This window comes from Haliaeetus albicilla, chromosome 15 (genome assembly GCF_947461875.1).
Source record: "Haliaeetus albicilla chromosome 15, bHalAlb1.1, whole genome shotgun sequence".
Lineage (NCBI taxonomy): Eukaryota > Metazoa > Chordata > Aves > Accipitriformes > Accipitridae > Haliaeetus > Haliaeetus albicilla.
The window spans coordinates 31,435,809-31,457,887 of NC_091497.1; the positions used below are offsets into that span (position 1 = coordinate 31,435,809).

A 22,079-nucleotide genomic window follows, 5' to 3' on the forward strand; every position below is an offset into this window, starting at 1 on the left:
AATGTACAAATGATGCGCAGGGCAATTGCTCACCACCCGCCGACTGACACCCAGCCAGTCCCCGAGCGGCGATTCCCCCCCCCACCCCTTCCCAGTTCCTAAACTAGATGGGACGTCCCATGGTATGGAATACACTGTTGGCCAGTTTGGGTCAGGTGCCCTGGCTGGGCATGAGAAGCTGAAAAATCCTTGACTCTAGTCTAAACACTACTGAGCAACAACTGAAAACATCAGTGTTATCAACATTCTTCACATACTGAACTCAAAACATAGCACTGTACCAGCTACTAGGAAGACAGTTAACTACATCCCAGCTGAAACCAGGACGATGACATTAAGTAGGAACACATCATTTCCTGAATGGTTGCCTACAGCCATTGTTGGATCATTTCTTCTACAGTCAACCAACTCATATTAATATTGATGTGGTTTCCTTTAAGTTTTGCTTTTTGTTTTTTTCACTTGTGGCATCTAATAATCAATTTCTCTGTATTTTCCCTTTTCTGAAACAATAATTGACCCTAGAAATCCGAGTCATTCTGGAGCAGTATATTTTAGGACTCTCAATCGTAAGTGCTATGTGTGCTACACTTCAGCCTAGAAAGAAGGCTGAAACTTTATCAAAATCAGGGCTTTGCCTTACTATTACTTATGAAATTGATTGAAATTTTCTCAGGTTTGAGTTCTGAGGATGAACAAAAGTTGCTCCTGAATTCAGCTGGTGTCAAAGAGTTTTTACGAGGCTGGCAACAAGGAGCTGAATAATCATCACAGGCAGCTTCTAATGGCGATAGCATTGCAAATATATTCATCGCAGGATCAAACTCACCACCATTCAGAAACAGTATGGCCAGCAGGACTAGAGCAGTGATCATCCCCCTGTACTCGGCACTGGTGAGGTCGCACCTCGAGTACTGGGTTCAGTTTTGGGTCCCTCACTACAAGAAAGACACTGAGGTGCTGGAGCGTGTCCAGAGAAGGGCAACGAAGCTGGTGAAGGGTCTGGAGCACAAGTCTTGTGAGGAGCGGCTGAGGGAACTGGGGTTGTTTAGTCTGGAGAAAAGGAGGCTGAGGGGAGACCTGATCGCTCTCTACAACTACCTGAAAGGAGATGGTAGCGAGGTGGGTGTCAGTCTCTTCTGTCAGGTGGCTGGAGATAGGACAAGAGGAGATGGCCTCAAGTTGCATCAGGGGAAGTTTAGATTGGATAGTAGGTGAAATTTCTTCACCAAAAGCATTGTCAAGCATTGGAACAGGCTGCCCAGGGACGTGGTAGAGTCACCGTCCCTGGAGGTATTCAAAAGATGTGTAGATGTCACTCACGCTTAGGGTGAACTTTAGTGGTGAACTTGGCAGTGTTAGGTTAACGGTTGGACTCAGTGATCTTAAAGGTCCTTCCCAACCTAAATGTTTCTATGATTCTCTCTCACGTACAAAAATCCAGAAAAAATCCTTTAATGTTTACTATTTGAACTGGTACCCCTTCTGCATACTTTAGCTAAAAAGCAGGAGAGAAAGGACATAAACCGGCCAACATTGTGCTGGGCTGTGGTGGAAAAAAGAAAGGATTTTTTTGTAACCGTTCATTTTGGTTGGCGCTTGGCGATCTGAACACACTCCTTGGTTTTTTAAGTAACAAGCTCTGCAAGTTTCACTGCTGTTTCTGGAGACTTGGACAGTAGCAGTGACGGTGGATTTCTCCTTCTCTCAACTGGAGAAGATGTTTTAACTGCCTCTCAGAAGCGAAATCAATTCATATCTTTCTGTCTTCTGGCAACAGACTCTCACTGGAGCTGTAGCTTATGACTTTTATCTTGTTGTGACACCTGCTTTGGTCAAGAGGGTTACTGATTACTCCTCCTGGAAGGTGTCAATACTGATGATGTTCAGCTGAGCAGCTGTCCTCCCTCTCCTATTATTATTATTCATGATGTGTGATTGATTCTTCTGAGGACCTTAGTGACAGAAAACTTAGCAGTTCTTTGCTGTCTTTCTTTTAAAGGGACCTGAATGGACAATTATTGTTTCTGAAATGTGCTACAGCCACCATTTCACCTCATCTATTGTTCAGATATCTCTGTGCAGCCAGAATGTGGGCAATGAAAAGGTGCAAGTTGTGTCATTATCCATATGCTGAGAGCTATCAGTTGCACACTTATTGTCTCTCCAACAATGTCATTCATTACCTAGTATCATACTGAGAAGAGTTTAAAAGATAGAAAAGAGAGAAGCCACTAGCAGTGATTCCACATAAACAAAGCTGAGGTACGATATGGATTGGAGTCATTTTAATTGAGGGTATGCCTCCATAATTAATTATCGAGCTTCTAAATTCTGGGCTTATTTTACATAATTTGTATCTATCTGAAGGCCATATTGACTATATTCAGCTTCTTAACGCTGGCACTTGGGTCAAGAAGTTAACAATACACGGAGGGATGCAGGTACATAGGAGGAAGACAGAAAAAAATGTTTTGGAATGGGACTTATAGGATCTGCAGACGCTTACTCTGAAAAATAGATAAATGAAATCAATTACAATGTAAAGTCATTTTTCCTTCCAATATTTGACAGATTACCATAAAGAAAGTTATGTTCAACTGTCCTCTATCTTCAGTATAAATAAGACACCAAATGGCTTCCTATGGAGCAAATAAAGCATAATTTGGATTTTAGAAATACCGCCTAAGTGTTGTCTAGCTCTGGAAAAGACTACACAGGGTGGCACTGAAATCTTCCTCACTGGAAGATTAGATAAACATCTCTCACAGATTATCTAGACATCTTTGCTCTTGTTGGTAACACAGGCAAATGAGCCAAATTATCTTTGGTGTCCCTAATGTGTTCTTGACTGTTGACTCTAAAGATCTCCCTTCTTTTTTATGTAATGCCCCAGGAGTTCAGATCAGCAAAGATCATCATCTAATTGCCACTTTGAAACAGAAGATGATGGGCCTTGGAGTGAGGCTAGTAAAAAGCCTTACTCCTGATCCGAGTCTGTGGACACTTTGCACAGTTTGCAGGAGTCTCTCAACTGTTTTCCCTTTCTTCTGGGAAGTAGCTATGATTAAACAACAGGGAGGTATTTAAGGATGCTTCTGGGCTGTTCCTCCAGCAGAGGAAGCACTCGCCTTGCAAACAACTCAAAACAGAAAAGCCGATGGAAGGTCAATCTGCTGTCTGGGTTGGTTGGTTGGTTTTCCCTGCATCTATATTAATTTCAGTCTCTTGAAGAACTCCTGCTCTGCCCACAGCTCTTACTCAGGTGAGTAAATTGTCTTTTTCTTCTATAATAATCACTTGTGCTTTGCCTTGCTGCGGGCAATAAAAAAGCAGAGTTGGATGGGCACAGACCCTCTGAACCACCATTCAAAACCAAAAAATGCATACATATGTTTATGTTAGCTTGGACATACAACCCATGATTTGGACACAGGAGTCTTTACAAACTCACAGTCTTCTTTTAACTTCTGTTCTAACAAAATGCAACTGTCCCTCCACGGCAGCTTAGTGAGATTTACTTCCCCCCACCCCTGCATTTTATTCTGCCACATTTCCTTTGAGCATCTAGCTTATAGATTTTCTCCAGCTACCAGGCTATTTGGTTTCCATCTGTTCAATAATTCAAATATATGCATCAAACGCACACACGGCACATTGCCAGGCAGTAACCTCCCCTTTCCTTTCCGCCTTTTCACAGCCAGGTAGTTTGCGTATAAGGTGCGCGAAGATAACACGCCTCTCCACGGTTCTGGTTTGTGCATCAGCCCCCTCTTTGCAGACCTCCATGCGCGGCGTGCGAGCAGCCACTTCATCGCCCTCGCAGCCTCTGGTAGGATAACCAAGCCCTCAGCAAAGCCTGGTGGCATCCAGGGTTTGGCCTTTCTGGCAGTATGGGTTTGAGGTAGGCAGGTGTATCTAAGAGAGCGGCAGCAGGGCTCCCCAAGTCCACGTGCTGGTACGGATGTCAAAGGTATGGTTGCCACGCTTACACGCTCGCTTGGAAAAGTGCTCTCTCCAGGCTCTTCCCCTCCTTTCTCCCTCCCTCCCCACGACTTTTGATGGATTGGTATTTCACCAGTTGTGTTTTCGTTACTGAAGAAGCGGCAAGACGCCGGAGTAGCACTCCCTCCGCCAAACCCCCCCAGGAGCCAGCCCCGGCCAAGCGTGTGCCCAGGAGGACAGGGCAGAGGAATCCATCCCCGGGAGATTTCTCTGCTCCCCCTAAAACCAAGATACTTTGTTTTACCGTAGGGGTGCCAAGGACAAAGGTTTGAGCAGACCCCGAGAGGCGTTTGGAGACATGCATCATTTAGTGACCCGAATAGAAACATTTAAGAAACTCCAGCAATAAATGAATAAAACTCCAACAAAGCAAGAACAAGTAACAAAGAGGTCAGGGAAAAGGAGGCTTCTCTGGAGAATGGGTGAGGGATTGTAGGCAGGAAATAAAAGAGAGACTAAGAAAACAAGACAGAGAGATACTTCTGAGGAAAAAAAATACATGAAATTTTCAGTGAAAGACATGAGATAAATGGAAAAAGCTGACCTGGATTAAACTAATTATTTGGCTAGGTAAGTATCCCGTTTTCCTTCAATGTCAATAGCAGATGCTACAGAGAAGTGGTACAAGAGATACCTACACAGATGAAAAAGAAGCTTCACCCAAACCCCGGGCTGAGGATCGGTGAGTTCAGCCTTCAGTCAGGCAACTGCTGTGTAATTGCTTTATAACTGTGTAATATGAAAAATATATCTGTGATGGCATTCTTACTGATGTAAATATCTATTTCTTGCAAAGGTTCAGTGCAATACCTTTTGATAATACCTCGGGGCAATACTTTCCAAGGGGAAATTACACCTTCTATCTGCTTTTCAGTAGAAATGTCTTGCCTTTTAATTTAATTGGTTTTCCTTTGCTTCTGCATTATAATGAAGGTGCAGCACAGCCATACCCAAACTACTTTATGCCACTTAGTATACATATATTTGATATGTACATATATCAAATTAATATCATATTTATCCTCTTTTTAAACAACACAATACTAATTTGTATGTATACCACAAACCCATTATTCTTCAGGAATCAGCCTTGTGAACACGGAAACTTTTAAAATGTGTTTCAGACAAATGACTTGCCTAAGCTTTCTCTGCATAGCAGCTGTTGAGTGCATTTGTATCAAATTCATTAGGACACAGGCCCAACCACACTTTGCTTCGGCAAATTTAGCAGTAGCTCTTGGAAGTCTTTGGTAAGCCGTGACTCAAATAACGCTCATAGGTCTGGAAAGAAAGGTTTTATAAAGCTGCTGCTGCTAGTAAAGGATTTACAACCCAAATGCCAACACATGCAACAAGTTTTCTCCCTTTATCCTAAATGTCTTTCAGTGTTTGCACTTCTTTCTCCTCCTGCCCCCCGCCAAAGAAAAACACAAATTTTGCCCTTAAGGGATATCATCATTAAAGAAAGAAACAGTGCAGTCAAAGCTTAGCATGACACAGATCATTCAACAGTTGTGCAATTACTCTGAAAAGCTACTTATTTTTGAACACAGAGCTTTCACTCACCACAGGCCCGAGGCATCACGATCAGATCTGTATCTGCAGTATCTCAACCAGTCTGATCTAGGGCTTTTGCTCATTACGGAAGCTGTAGCCCTGTGTGAGGTTTACATCTCGGTTCAAAGAGTTTCTAAAGCATTTTGGAGCTGGGTTGTCTTTAAAAGGTATTACCAAATCATAATAAATTCCAAGAATGAATTAAAAGTTGGTTTGGAAACCTCTCATCCCCTGAATCCACCCAGTTGTGTTTTTGTTTAAGGTTTACAAGCCACTTTCCCTGCAGAATTCCTACAGATTAATGGAACAGTAAGTGATTACAGGGGCAACAAGGAAAGCAATAATACCCAAAGTGCTCTCAGGTAAATCAAGCAAATGAAACAGAGCATATTCCAAACATCAACATTTTTGAGAATTATTATTTAGGGCCAGATACAACTCCCACAGATCCTGAGTGTGATCCGAGAGCAGGGTGTGACCACGTAGATGGAAAAGTTGATTCCCATTGGTTTTTCTGAGCAGATTTCTATAAAAATGCTGTTCAGTACTACCTTTGAAAGCAGTACAAAATCAAACTTTTCTCTGTTATATAGCTGCATAGAAAAACATACTGAAATGCACGGGAGTGTTTTCTACCCTCTAAATCATTGCGATCGTGGGCCACAATGCTTATAACACTATCATTCTGGCTGACAAGGACATAGCATTAGCTACAGGCTCCTCATCGCTCCTTGCCATGCCAACACTACAGGAGTCAAGACATTATTATTCTGCTCCTTTTACAGTCTCTTAAATATCAACTTTTTGTTTTGTTTTGCTTTCTTAAACTTTCCATGAACCTGAGCTCCTCCTGACCCAACAGCCCCAGTAATTCTACTGACCCTTTGCTAAGTGTGCTTCTAGAAACGTCCGCAGCTATAGCTCACATATTAGCAACCTGCGTGGGAGCAATCGATTGCAGGGCCTTTTAGGGTAATGCAGTTTCCACACATACTGAAAGACATAGTGGTGAGGTGAAAATGACTTACAGGCCCAATTCCTTTCTGCAGTTCAACTCAATAAACTGCCATAATTCACTTCAAAGGAAAGACAAATGGGTTACTTTACATTTATACAACAGTAACAGAACAGAGTTATGTCCTAAACATCTTGCAAGAAACAAAAATAATTTTTCACAACACTTGCTCCAGAATAAAATTAGATTTTAATTTGGTTTGCATGCATTCGAGATAAAAAAGATAACAAGTCAGCACAGGAGTCTACATGCTGAAATAGTCAGAATGCAAAAGAGTTTACAGACCTGTACGAAGGAAGGTAACTTCTCAGCAGCCCCATCATGGTATTTCCAAGGGAACGTTACAAATTCTCATGGCCAATCCTGCAAGAAGTGGAAAGAATAGTTAAAACTAGAGAGTTTCCAAAGGAAAAGCAAATAAGATCAGCTGTCTCCTTGGATACGCAATGCTAGAAGTCAGTGTAGAATTGGTTTAGAGGATGTTAAACATTTTAAACTCTGGAAGCAGCAAGATCATAACAATTGTTTAAATATAACAAAGTCCAAGTTAAATAAAATACAAAATGGTAAGTTGTTTTTAAAGACATGTTATTGAAAACAATCTTGATAAAAATGCAATGAACATGTGGCACTGGATTGGAAAGAAAAGAAAAAAAGATAGAATACTGCACCAATTTATATTCTCTTTGAACTGTCTGTAATACAGACCTTAAAGTGCATTTTCAAACATATAGCATATCAAAGAAGCAGACATTTATTTCTAGCCATGGCACTTCTAGGCTTTTGGTAAATGAAACCAGAAATAGTCTAGTGGAACTGTGCTGTGTGACAAAGCATGTACTGATGGGTTCTGCCCAACATCGGTAAACAATTGTTTTTTCCTCTAACCGAAGGAAAGAATTTCAGCAGTAAACAAATGCCTCGCGTCTTGCATGAATTCTTCAACAGAGTCAAAGCAAACCTGTCTTTTCACACCTCCTGCATGTGCTATTCCAAGTCATAATACAAGTTATATTCCCTGAGATCTATCAGTTGCTATGTTTTCGATTATGACAACCATGATACACAAGGGAGGATGATACACAAGACACTAAAGCTTTCTGCTATAATCCCACTGGAATCCACACCCATTGTTGTAAGGATAATTATCCGGCTATCCCTGAGGCCAATTTTTGCAGTTTTCATATAAAAATCACCTCTTTCATAAGACATGAAATTTAAAATCATCCCCTTCATGGATATCATTGAGTCACTCCATTACCTCTGGGACAGATATAAATTATGCATTCTTTGATTCTCTTTAAAATTTTAGATGCACAAGGGGACAGAGGAGCATCTAAATGGTACTAAAAATATAAGGCATTCAAGAAAGAAACAATAACTTGTATGGTATTAACTGCTACAGTGCTCCGAAGGCTCCCTGCCTGGTCAAGAAAAGCACATAAAGCACTGAAACATAACAGCAGGCTTGCATGCTAATGGCTGCTAGTGACAAGGACTCATTGAATGTCACTGCTTCACATACTGCGTACTGTTCATTTTTCTTATCTATGTGACCTCTCCTTTGAAATGACTGATGAAACTCCCATGAATTAGCATCTCCGCTTCTGGGCATTTGCCACCAAGAAGGCATTCAGTAACATCTCTACTAAAATACAAAAATAAAGCAAGGGAGGGGGGGGAATCATAATCTTAACAAAAAATAGTCACTATGTCTGTTAAAGGATACTCGGTGTGTACTGCAAAAGGACTGCTTCTCTGAAGCCTCCTCGTTAGGTTAGTTTTTACCTTGATGCCCTTTAAGAGTATTGGCTTGTCACAATACATGCATTCACATTTCAGACTTGGCTAACATTTTCATAATTGGTGTGAATAAAAAGGAATAGCTGTTACTGCAAGAAAAAAAGAAATGTCTCTGTTCTGATGCCCTGCTGCTATGATGACCTATTTCACACTAGCATCTGTTCTCTTCTGATGAACCACTCCAGATGTAAGCTGGCAAAACAGCACTGCAAGTGTGTTACCCAGACGTCCACCGAGTGCTGCAGATGTTTTCTTCCATGCTTCACATCTAATGTGTGCCTGATTAATTTTTTCTTCATTATTTCAACTACTTGGCCTGCAGAATTTCCTATGAAGTTTGCAGAATCTGGGATCTGATCTGCAGCCATAAGGAGCAGCTCCCTTTGTGTGAGCAGGTTCATTAACGTCTGGAATAACCAGCCAAAAGAGCCTTGGTCTGAATTGCCAAAAGACATGCAAACTTCAGTAATGTATTATGCCTTAATATTATTTGCCTGAGGATTTAACACAACGCTCATTTCAATTTCAAAATTACAGATGTTTGTAATATTCAGATGCATCAGGCTGACCAAAAATATTATGCCCGTTCTCTGCCTCAAGCCCTTGACCTGAATGAGGTTAGTGACAGGGATATGAATGACTTCAGCGGTAAATGAAACACAAAAGTAGTTTTATCGTGAAGTACAATATTTCTTCTGTCACTTAACCATTTTTTTTTTCCCTTCTCAAAATTACAGGGTAGACTGCAAATCTTCAAGGCTAGCAGCCACTACGACAGTCTAAGTGCCATTTAAAAGAATAATAATTTATGAGACGCCTTGGTAGAATAGCAAAGGTCACAGAGAAGACTCCCCAGGGATGAGAGGATGACAAAGGTTACAAAGATGACTAAAGACTCGCCTACAGGAAGGGATTTTCTTGGAAGGAAGATGTTTTGTTGCAACAGCTTCATCCAACCTCACACACGGTCGCCTCATCCAAACGAACAGTTCACCTTTAAAGTTAGCTGTAAGGCATTGCTTACAAAATACGCTTCTGAAATTCGTGGCTGAGCAGGTTGGCCACGTACGTACCCAGGGTCCACGGAGGTGCTGCCAGATGGAGGATGCTGTGGGTCTGTCCCACAGGGCACAAGGGGATGCCTAGTGATGGATTTGATACCACCTGGGGGATCCAACTTGAAAAATCTCCGGAATCTTTGCAAACCAGTCCCCAAATAGATGCCGCTTTTGGGACAGCCAGTACCATTTGTAGACCTCTAACAGACCACCACTGACTGGTGCAGTTTCTCTTAGAAGCCATGTGAAGAGTTGGTATATGAGGAGCCCGAGACACACGGTTGACACATTGCTCGCAGGCAGTTGTAAATTTGCACACCAGCCATCACGCTACACAGCACTTTGGGCTTTTTCTTGCCACAGCTACAGCATTCTCCCCCTTCAGCTGCCGCAAGTACAGAAAAAAAAAGACAAGGATGAAGACAAGCAGGAACAACTCTTCTTGGCACAGCTCCACTCTCCGCAGCATCATCTCTGGGCTCATAAAATACGCATTAACTGGTGGGAGAAGCTGGCGCTGCAAACCTGGGGGTAACCGGCGGTGTCTGCAGAACATCAGAGCAATAAAGAAAAGCTTAACCTGAAGCCAGCATGCAATACAAGACAACTCTTATCTCTTCAGAAATGTGCGGCCATAACCATTTTGAAAACTGACAGCTTCCAACTGCTCCTGATCGGTTGTGGGAAGTTTTCTGCAGCCAGATCAATGGCTGACACTTGTGGAGGAGGTCTGCATGGCTCTGAAAGGTACAGATGTACTATGTGCCAGTCAAGAAGAGGTTATCGATCGCTTTGAGTATAAAGGATTATGCTTAATTGCTGTAGGACAACTGCTAGAGCCCATCTTCCTGGTATTTGATCTCCATGCCAGGCCTCCCAGTTCCTAAAGAGGTACCTGAGAGCCGGGTAACCATTCAGGTAGATTTACCCAAGGCAATATTTGGGGACTCTCATCTGTTTTCTATACTAAAATGGGGCAATCTGCTGAAGAGGACTAATGCCACGGATGTTCATAATATCTGCATTCCCTTGCTCCGGCAGTCCATCACCGTGGCCGATGAAGCCTTTGGCCCGCTATTTAGATCACAGAACATTTTTAGAGTCCCATAACCGCACACCGACGACAGAGGAGTACAGCATCTTTTACCCCGCACGTCACCTGCAGGAAGAAGGGAACGGCAGAGGCGCGTCGCAAACACAACGGATAACCCAGGCGATGCCCGTTCCCAAGCGACAAATCCACCGGGCACGCTGCCAGGGAGCCCTCCTGAACCTCCCCGAGAAAGGGAACCGGCGTTTCCAACGCGCGCTTCGCCTAACGCTTACGGCCGCTTACTCCGGCGCGGCAGCTCCCTCGCAGTGCCAAGCCTTGGCGGGCTCTACGTGTGGGGTTTTATACTCTCCCGTGTCGGTTTTGCGTGCTCTGTCTTCCTTTATTAATTTTAAACAGAATGGGGAGGATGTAAATTCACTATTGGGGATATGTCAGTGTTTGCTCAATATGCTCTATATACCTTTATTAATTTTGTATTGGATGGTGGATGTGATTTCACTCTGGGGGAAAATCAGGGATAGTGAAAAGTCTTTCCCACAGCAGGGCAGCAGTGGGGAAGGGGAGGTTATTTCTCTGGGGGTTTGTTTTGAGGGATTTGTATGCTTTCACGGGCTTCTAAAGCTGAGGGACTTGTGCCTTCATGAACAGGCAGTTTCAGTGCCATGACCTACTGGTCTGAAGAGGTTGATTATCTTAATGTAGCATTTGTTATGCAAGCCTCACAGCTTACAGTACATTTTAAAAGCAGCAGATGATACCTTTTTATAGTGCAAGAACAGTATGTAAAGTGGGAAATTAAAAAGCTTTCAAAATTAAGACTTATTTCCAAACAAGACTTATTTTTTAACAATACAAATGCATAAAAACCACATGAACTACAAAAGGGCGGTTGTTTGACACAGGTTCACAAAGTTTAACTCTTGGCTCATTGCAAAAATTGCCTCAATCAGTGTGACCAGCTTAGCAGCTTGTCTTTTCCACTCCTGCGATTCCCAGCCCCCCGACAAGCCGACACTTGGCTTGGAGTGTGCAGGGACACGCGATGCCCTGGACTGCTCTTCCCTTAGGCTTGTCGGAGATGTTGCAGGGAGTTGCTCACTTGTAGATAGCTCTTTGCTATCTACTTTTAATTCACACAGCAAGGTTACACATCATCATAGCACATCCCTTTTTTTCTAGATTCTTGGTGCCAGTATTTCCAGACTCTTGGTCCCAGTGTATCTTTATTCACCAGTATCATGGAAATGAAGGGAATGGCCCCTTACTGTCCTATTTACTTTTCTGGAAAAAATTCCAGAGGAAAAAAAAATTTCACGCCTCCCTCAATTTCCAGAGATTCCCAGGTCTTAACTTGTTCATACTCAGCTTTGCCAAATGCTGGGAAATAGTAAACAGTGGAGTCCTGACGGGTCTGGACCTTTCACATATGATAGCCAAAAGGCAAGGAAACTACAGGTGCTGTTTACTGTTCAGTTTTTCATTGCAAAAAATCTGTATTTTTTCACCCACATTTCTGCAATGCCAGGTACAGAGCCTGCTTCTGCTTTTGGAAACCTCTGCGCATCCTAGGTCTCTTTTCCTCTCCTCCTACTGACTTTCAGAGCACAAAGTCTGGGAGTTTGTAGCTCCTCTCCAGAGGATGGAAGCCAGCCTCACGTTTACTGCACAGGGCAATCCGGATTGGGATTCCTCTGTGACTCCTCAGTCCAGGGATCTGTTGTGGGAAGGGGGCTGTGGGGAGAAGGTATCAAGGAATAGCAATTTAGGGACAGTTTGCTGTACAAGGAAGGGAAGTGAATATTCACATGGGCTTTCTAATGCTTTTGTTTGCCCTTCCCCAGGCAGCTGTGACGTGGAGGACATCTGACCAGACAGCAAAAGACCCGTTTTACTGATCAGAAGATGTGGCAGTAAGATTTATACTTATAAATAAGGACTTCCTAGTATTTATGCTGTTGAACAGTGCCTTACTGAGATTACTGCTCACAGCAAACTTGAAATGGTGAACTGAATTAATTATTTGTTTGAACAAAACATGTTATAGACTTGAAAACTGAATTATGGACTAGCTGGGTCTCACTGCACATGTTTATGGTACAAGCCATTCTTTTCCTAACCTGGTGCAGCTGGCACATGAACTGCTTGCGTGATTGATGGCAGGGGCAGAAAGTTTCTGCACTGAGAAGCACGGTTCCCATTTTGAGCATCGGAAAGAGCAGAACTGCTTCAATTGAAAAATGAGCGAGCGAAACAGGAAACAAAGAGGCTAGGGGACTGCAGCTGGCTGTCACGGGCTCTGTAGGTCATCGCTTTTATACTTGCTGAATACAGCTGGATTTTGAACAAGCGGGAGGGAAAGAGGAAGGGCAGGATTTGGAAACTGGCTCACATTCATCCAAGATGATAAAACGCAACCCGGGAAAAAAAAGTAGTAAATACCAGGTACATGTCACAGCACCCAGTGCTAGTAGCCTTTAATAAAGGCTAATGCAATGATGCTCACCAGCCTCCTTGCTGTGCTGTCAGCAGCCTGGGTGTTCCCAGAGACTGAAGGCAGGCAGGGAGCAAAAAAAGTGAGGCAGCCCTGCCTAGCTGTGAGTGCCTTGTTCAGGATCCTGCTTATTACCCCACGTAAGGGGACAGGAGCCGGCCAGTGCTCCACGTAGTTTGTCTATTAGCTGTGTCCTGGACAAACCACAGCTCGGCAGTGGTACTCTGTGCCCAGTTCCTCTCCAGGTCCTCCAAAAATAGAAGAGGAGCTGGCTAGACTTCTGGTTTCTGTCCTTCACCTTCCTGCAAGCCACCTTGCTCTCCTCTCTTTCAGTGCCACTGTTTATAAAGCTCTGGAGGGGAATTTCATTCTGCCATCACCTCTCCTCACCCTGCAGAAGAGAAGGCTCAGGGGGGTCCTCATCACAGTATTCCGGTACTTAAAGGGTGGCTGCAGAGAGGATGGAGGCTCTCTCTTCGTGAGGAGCCACATGGAAAAGACAAAGGGCAACAGGTACGAGTTGCACGAGGAGAGGTTTCATCTCGGTATAAGAAATAAAAGCTTTTATAGCGAGAACAAGCAATCACTGGAACAACCTCCCCAGGGACACGGCAGAGTCCCCATCACTGGAGGTTTTCAAAACGCAATTGGACAGGGTGCTAGATAATCCCATCCAGGCTCCCCTTCCCACAAAATGTTGGCCAGATGATCTTTCGAGGTCTCTTCCAACCTGGGCTGTTCTATGATTAGTTAATCCCCCAAATCCTACTTCTCTGGACACTGATTCCCAGAGCTTCCTATCCAGGCCTCCAAAGCTGCCCATATGATCTACTCTCTCCCTCTGAGGATAAGGTTATCATAGAATAATTTACATTGGAAGGGACCCCTGGGGGTCATCTGCTCCAACCTGCTGCTCAGAGCAGGTTGCTCAGGGTCTTCTCCAGTCAAGTTTTGAATATGTTTGAGGATGGAGATTTCACAGCGTCTCTGGGCAATTTGTGTCAGTGTTTGATCACATCCATGGTGAATTTTTTTCCCCAAAATACATATAATCAGAATTTCATATGTCCCAAATTGTCTGTTGCTTCCTCTCCTATCACCATGCACCTTTGAAAAGAGTCTGGCTCTGACTTACCTATCCCCCTCCCCTTAGGTAGTCATAGATCCCCCATAGGTCTTATTTAGGCTGTAAGATCCCCCAGTGACCTTCTCTTCATCTGAACAGTCCCAGATCTCTCCACTTCTTCTCGTACATCCTCTGCTCCAGCTCGCTGTGCATCTTGGTGACCCTCCAGGGGACTCGCTTCAGTATGTCCGTGCCTTTCTTGTACTGGGGAGCCCAAAACCAGACACAAGACTTCAGATGTGGTCTCCCATGTGCTGAACAGAGAGCAATACTCACTTCCCACTAAGCCAGGTCCAGCTGAAAGCATCCAGGAGGCTGCAGAGCACCGAGCTAGAGCAAAATGCCCTAGAAATGTGTGCCCAAATGTGAGCAAAATATACGGATTTTTGCTATGAGTGGACTAGCACTGAAACAAGGAGATGCGAGTCGGCCACCTGAAGCCCAGACCAGTAGCAGGCACACAGGCAAGACAGACCAGCCAGTTGAGAGAGACTCCATAGACATGAGGGGAGAAGGGTAGGGAACACCATAATATTTCAGAGCACATAACCACTTGAATACCATAGTATGAAGCAGCTACAACTGAGCTTAAATTACTGCTGATCCTAACAGGAATAAAACCAGCAGTAATTTCCCCATTATAATATAATAAGGAACTGTATCACACAAACACAGATTTTCTTAATATCAGTGTAGTATGATTAAATGCTGTATAGCACCAGCATGAACAGATCATAAAATGGGCCAAAAGTGGTATAAACCAATTGACTGCAGTGGCATTTCTGTAACCCAGTATAAAAAAAAAAAAAAAAGAAAATAAAAAAAAGACTGCAATCCATTAAATCTTTGTCAAGAGATTACATATTTGCATCTTCTATCCAGACCAACAGTATCCTGCAAATAAAATCATTCATTGTTCTGCACAGCTGAATCTCCGATACACAATACTACAACCTCCATATACCTAGAAATGAGACCACTAATAACAGGAGGGAAGAATTTTTAAGAGATGCCGAGAAGGCAGCGCACATGCATGTGGGAGGAAAAATAGTGGTGCCTCTACCGTCTTTGTGAGTAACTCTCTCATCAAAGAGCCATTTTAGTATTAACACCATGAAGTCTGCCTGAGACACGGTAGCAGCAATAAGTCTAGAGAAAACAACAGCCCGGAGGAGAATGCTTTTATCAGGACTGCAAATGTTGGTTCTGTTAACGAAAAAGCAACTTGGCATTATCATGGGTTTTTTACAGTGGCAACAGCAGCACGAATTGAGTCCGCACCCAGAGCTGATCATAAGGAGCAATGGAAAGCAAAACTTCGGTTTCTTCTTACTTTGTTGCTGGAGGAAAAGAATGAGAATGAAGGAGGCTCTTAGGTCAGGAATAGTGCTCAAAGCACTGGAGCAGCTGGCGAAAGTTCCCAGTTAGTGCAATGATTTGGGAAATCTGCACGTGAAATACAAATTCTGGTTAATATATTTAAGATATTATTCAGATGAGTAACTGTCATGAATACTTTTCTGCCAACGTGGATTTGCTGTGTGAACAAGATTTTCAACAGGTGCCTTCCAGATAAGAAACATCATCCACTTTTTCCAATTTCCTGGAGGGAAGGCATTAACATGTCAGAAGTTAATGAGTTATACAAACTTAATCTTTTTTTTTTTTTTCTTTTTTTTATTTTGCTTTAACTTTGCCCTCTCTTGCAAAAGGCTTATTCTGATTTCTTTTGATACTGGTTTCTTACAGAGATTTACTTACGATAAAGTCTTGTCCTTGACCCAGCAAAATTTATGAACTGATGGTATCAGACGATCAGTTTTACACAAAGAGGGAAGCGGTCCTTTGGACTGAACTACCTTCTCTAAAACCAAGGTCCATGACTTTAAACACAGTTGCAAAACGCTTCCCACGGGGGTAGAAGTGGTTGCCATGTTTCTATTTATTTAAAATAATCTGATGGGACTGGGGCCACAAAGTGATTTTTGTGGTTGGAAGAGGTTAACAGCACAACTAAGGTTTAAAACTGTTGTCTTAAACTATTTAGAGAAGAGCAAAGCCACAATTTGGAAATACTTTCTTTTTCGGACTACAGACTAGAGGAACGAGCAGTGCTTGTGGAGGTTCCCAAAGGCTATTTCTTACTAGATAAACTGTTGGGATGGAGATTCGCTGGAGTTTCTTGCTGGCCTCCACTTTCACTCCCAGCCACTGTGTGTCACATAATTAAGCCTGGAGGGAATACAGGCGTGTCTCGCCATGCCAATGTTCACATGCCACAAGTTCTGCTTGAGATGAGAGGAGGCTTTCTGGCTATCTGTCAGCAAGAATCAGCAAAGCCATGTGAGGGATTCTGTGACTCCACGACATCGCAGTAATGAGCAGGCAGATGCCCTTCACAGAAGGAAGGGTCATTATTTTTCCGAACAGTTTCCCTACCCGCATCACCAGCCTGCTCGCTTCCAGTTTAGCAAGCTGCTCTTTAGGCAGAAATCAGCCTGACAGAGACTTAAAGAAACAAAAGTATAATTAAGATCTGTTAGATTTGGGATGTGCCTTTGCCATGTTACCACTGACTTTGGAGCCTGCAACTATTGGCAAAAAGCTTTCAGCAAAGAAAAACTTGAATTAAATAAAAATAAACACCACCACCACCACCACCACCCCCCAAAAAAAACCCAACCAACAATCATGTATCAGGGGGTGTCTTCCAAGGGAGAATCTTAATGGCATCCTTTCATGTCTCTCTAGCCTTGCATGTGGAAAGTTTCTGCAAAGCCAGCCCACGTCCACTGAACACCAAAAAGCAGCAAGAATTCTGTATTGGAATAAATTCTGAAAGCACTTATTCTTGCACAAATACTAAAATTACAAAGTGTCTGCACTCAAGCAACTACAGCTATGCAAACCAAGATCATGTTTTGAACAAAACAGATTCCTCCTGTGCCTGCGACTTGTATGTACATTTGGAATGTGCCCACCGCTAAAGCAACTGAGCCATGAGCTAATAATGGAGCTAATAACAGAATAATGGAGAAGCTGCATGCACAGGCAGTTCTTACACTGAAGACTGTGTCAGTACAAACAGAGGTCACCTCTGGAAAAGATGGAGACAGAGCCTCCAGTAGCCTAGTCCTAACAGCCATACTTTCAAAGAGCAGCCACCATTTGTACAGCTGAACTTCTCTGTTTGCAAGTACACGTGCATATTCAAGCTCCTAAAAGCAAGAAATTAGTGAGGGAAGAAATGTCTCATAAAGCATTTCCAAAACCAGGGATGGTCCGCATGTATGGCAGAATACGATGTATTTTGCACCCTACAAACACAAGTGGGGCTCTTCTCTGAAATACAATCTTCTGCTTTTGTATATGCTCTCCAGTTAGACTGAAATATTTCAATTCAGTTTTTTAAGCTTTTGAACATATAACCTGTTAAAGAATTAGAAAGGGATTTCCATAGGGTATAAAGGGGTCATGAAGAAAGCCTAAGCCTGTTTTGAGAATTAGTTCAACAAAAGAAATCCTTACACATACTTGACTACAAATTTGCAAAGACAAATATCCAGATTTCTGCAAAGGTCATTTCAGGTAAAGGTTCGTAATTCATACTGTTCCTTTAGATATCCAGCTGTATATCCAACAGGAATGAGAATAGGAAGAAAATCTGTTTGGGTTTGGTTTGGTTGCCTGGAATCTGCCACCTTTAAAATCAACATGTTAAAAACACTAGTTTCCATCTGCCAACAGCACCACAGCATATATATAGTGTTTTAAGTGCAGAAGAGGATACACATTCCCTCAGAAAACCCAGGCTATTCTTTTTAGGACATATTTTGATGATGTTTTCTGCAAGTTTCCAAGTGATGGCTGGTCCGCAAGCTCTGGCACAAAACAGCAGACAGCTGGGTGTGGACTAGACAGCATGTGGACAGGAGTCAGGCTAAGGACAGCACTCGAGCCAGAATGGTTGTTTCTGCACTGGAAATAAGGCTCTAATTTCTAAAGCATCTGCAGGTTACTCCCCCTCAAGGGAAGAAAAAAAAAAAAAAAAAAAAAAAAGAATAACAACAAAAAAGCAACACTGGATTTTAAAATACAGTCTTTAAATCTACTTAAAGGTACACTGTAAGAGGATTTATGACTAAGATGGGAAGAAAATAAAGCTTCGAAATTATTACTTGCAATTTTGAGGAGGATATCACAGAAACTATGTTTAAAGGTCCAATCCTGGCAGCCACATGCAAGTAAATTGTTTTGTACAGCTCAGTAGCACCCACTTTCACGAACAAAGATATGTGGCTAGAGACAGGCTTGCAGGATTAAACTGGTTGCTTTATTAGTGGCAGAAATTTCCTCCAATTAGTCAGAGAGCTGGAAATGTCCTGCTTCAAATAAAACCCAGGAACATATAATAGTTAATATATATTTGTAGGGCAGCTTGAAAAACTCTTATGAAAAAATGTTTTTAAAAATCTTTTTCCCCGCTGAACAGCTCAGAGAAGTGTGTCCCTGACAAAGGCCCATAAGGGGCCAAAACACTGGTTATTTGTTCTCTTTTGCTCTTTACAAATGAAGCAAAATACAGTTAATACATTATGCATGTCTTCGAGCATATTTTTATTTAGCCTGGTTTGGTTTATTGTGCCTTGGGAACTTTCACTTTGTTTTGTTGTGCCTTGGGAACTTTGATTTGATTTTGTTTTTCTGGTTATTAATAAAATTGAAATATTAGGGCAGGACATCAACCAATCTACAGTGCCTGAGATTTGTTTAAGTTTCAATGAAATGGCCTCTCAAAGTCTCTTTTCCACTCCCTTATCTTATCAGTCACCAAACCACTCTCAACAAGCCGGCCTGTCACAGGAGCAGTGTGGACCAGTTGCTATTAGTCATTTCATTTCCCGTTAGGATGATGTGTTGTTTCATCCGCAGCAATAAGACAGACTTTTCCAGTGACATGGTCTAGGGTCTCAGTACTGTACCGTTTGGGTAGAGAAACTATTCTGTGCCTTATACTTTCAGAATTACCATTAAGGTAGTGCTTAAAACAGATGAGCACATTAAACAAGCCAAAGACAATCCCCTGTCGCGAGGAATTTACTCCTATTGCAGAAGTGAAAGAGTGAGAGTGAACAGCAAAGCCTAAGGGAGAAAGGAGGGGAAGAGAGGACAATTGTCATGAGATTAGCCACTTAATTACAGTCACCACATTCACATCTTGATACTACTTTTTAATTTGATTTTGGGATGGGGGAGTATCTTTTGGCATTTAGCAGCAATTTGCATTCCCCTGGGAACATACAGGAAAGGTAGGGAGTAAGAACAGATTAAGGAAAGTAGGACCAAAGAAGTGAGAAGCAGGGTGGTGGCTGAAGGTTTCTGATGGGGCTGAAAGCCAAGTTCAGACTAAGTGACAAACCGAGTGAAGCAGAGGGGAAGAAAAGCCTTCGAAATGGAGATATGCAAGGGCAGGAGTACAGGAATGAGTGGTCACACAGCAGGGCTGAGGGGTAGGCTTTCCCCCGGCAGCATGCGACTCTATCCTGCTCTACCCCGCTGCCTGGAGGGCAGCATCCATACACAACCACTACAATAAACTGGTGTTCTTGGGATGCCAAGTTCCCTCTTATCCCAAGACGATATCCTCAGTCAGTCCCAAACTGTCCCAAAAACACTTCCAACCTGGGGCAAAGAAGGAAGAGTGCCTACATGGACACCCTCCTGGAGGGTCACTTTTTATTTTTGCTGAAGGATGCACAGAAATTGTCAGTCTGTTGTATACCTCTAGACAGCAATCTACAAATGTGCTGCTCTCCTTCTTATACAGCTACAAGACAATTTGGACTGTATCAGCCCTGTTCCTGACTCTTCAAAGGCTTCAAGCCTGTAGGTCCCACGCAGCAGAACAAACTATTCTGAAACTCTCAGCGGAGAGACTGTCCCAGTCCCTCACAAGGTGGAGGAAGACTGTTCCAGGACGTCATCCTCCTCTGTCCTCTTGTTTGAGCACCAATCCAATGGAGCTGCTCTACTGTGAACAGCGCCCAGGGGTGGAAATGATCTGCTACGGACCAAGAAATTTGCAGTCTCTCCTATATGTGACCCACTTACAACCAAGGTCTCCTTCCTACCACTGATTCTACTTTTATGGTGGTGATTTTGGTTTGTTTCATTTGCTAAGGTATTTATTTATTTATTTATTTATTTCCCCTGGGTCTGGTGGGACCCTGCAAAGGCACATATTAAATGCTGGAGAGAAGCTCCTTAGATGCAAGCTGAAGGGTCCGTCTGGCTGCCCAGGTGAGGGAGAAGGGAAGGGCTTCAATGTCTCACAATTAAACTGTCTACTGCTGCCAGTCCCTATCCCTGCACTCTTCTCCGCTGCACTTAGCTGTACAGCTGTACTCTTACCGTGAGGCATCCCCTGGACACAGCTAACGTACCTGGGAACCACACTCTGGTACACCTGAACTGAGCAGGAACTTTCCTGGCTCACAGCCTGGGAATGAGCTGAAAAAGCTGGGAAGCTGGTACAGAAACCCTCAGTGGCAATTCCCACTAGCATCTTGGTATCCCTCCTCTGATAAAGCTTCCCCGGGTACCTCATATGGCTCCTACAAGATCCACAGCCAATTTAAGAGACAGTTGTTAAAGATGGACTGAAATGCGAGCCTTTGAACTGCCTTTTTGGTGACGTTACTTGTTCGTGGGCCTGATAATTCTCAGCAGCATGGATCGCCAATGCTGACAGCTGAGATCAGGCTGGTAAAGCCAGGTCTGAAAGACAGCTCAGGTTAACCCCAGGCTGCCCACCACCGTGCAGATCTTCAAGGGGGGTTTGCAAGTGTCTGTCAGGCATAGAGCAACAGCAAAAAGAAAGAAAAATATTGGGAGCCCCTGGTAGAAAAATGCACCTTTGAGTGGCCCTGAAAACAAGTGCCTTTGGCTGCTTTACTCCTAAACCTTGCTGGGGCCATAAGCTTTTTGAGACTAAAAGGTATAAGCCATCTGACCAACAGCCCTGAAGCTGACAGCACTGTGGAGACATCAGAAGCCACCATCAGCTCTTCAAACTACTGCTGCTGCAGTCCCCGCTGCAGCAAAGCATGGGACAACGCTGCTAACTGCTGGGCTGCCAAGAGCCGATTTTGTGGTTTGTGGTGCTGGCTGCAAAATGAAAAATCTCAGGATGTTTTTCTGCCACTCCTCTTGCATCAGAGACAGTTTTTTAACGGTGTAGTCAGTATGAGACTACTCACCTGGCCAAAAACCTATGTCCACCTTTATATAAGAGAGAAAGTTTCTCACTTGCCCCAGCTTCACTTGTAACTTCAAAGAAGTCCTTCAGGGAAACACCGATCCTTTTCCCCTTTTCTGCTGAACCCAGCATCTGGGTGGATTCCCTCTCCTCCTTGCTGCTAACTGGAACTCATTCTCATTGGTCCTCCTGTACAGGCTTTTGGAAGTCGAACTCCACCATACTCACAGGAGGCTTTCCCCATTTTCTGATTTTTCACCTCATTTTCTGATACACAGCCTCAGCATAAGCCCTCCTAACTCCAAACGAGCTGCCACAGTGATGGGGTACAGTGCCATACTGGCTTAACTTGGGCCCTGAAAGTTGCTCATTTGCATCAGTGTACCTGATAGCATTAGCTCTGTCTCTTAACAAGTCTAATGAGCCTGGGAATGGCAGTGCTGGAGTGGGACACCCTGCCATGGAGACACTATTTCAGGTTGGAAAAGAATCAGCGCAGTTGTGACTCCTCTTTACTCTGCTGCTTTACTTGGGATGTACAAGCCCAAAAGGTGAGCCCAGAATTAATTGCTCTGGCTCTGTCATTCTGCCAGTTCCTCCCTTATACCTCAACATGTAGTCTCTTGCCTTAGTGGAATAAAACCCAATTCAACCTTTCCAGGCTATTCTACCAGGGGAAAAGAAAACCCTGTTAAAAAGTGATATTCCATAA

The 22,079-nt window shown here is 43.3% G+C and overlaps 1 protein-coding gene across 10 annotated transcripts in view; it reads right to left on the minus strand.

Moving 5' to 3' along the window:
* Positions 1–22,079, minus strand: part of ENOX1 (ecto-NOX disulfide-thiol exchanger 1) — a 360,508-nt gene that overhangs the window by 241,127 nt on the left and 97,302 nt on the right. For all 10 annotated transcript variants that reach the window (XM_069802662.1, XM_069802661.1, XM_069802659.1 and 7 more), the window contains one exon: positions 6,863–6,940. The gene's annotated coding sequence lies outside the window, so the exon portion shown is untranslated. The remainder of the gene's footprint in view (positions 1–6,862; positions 6,941–22,079) is intronic.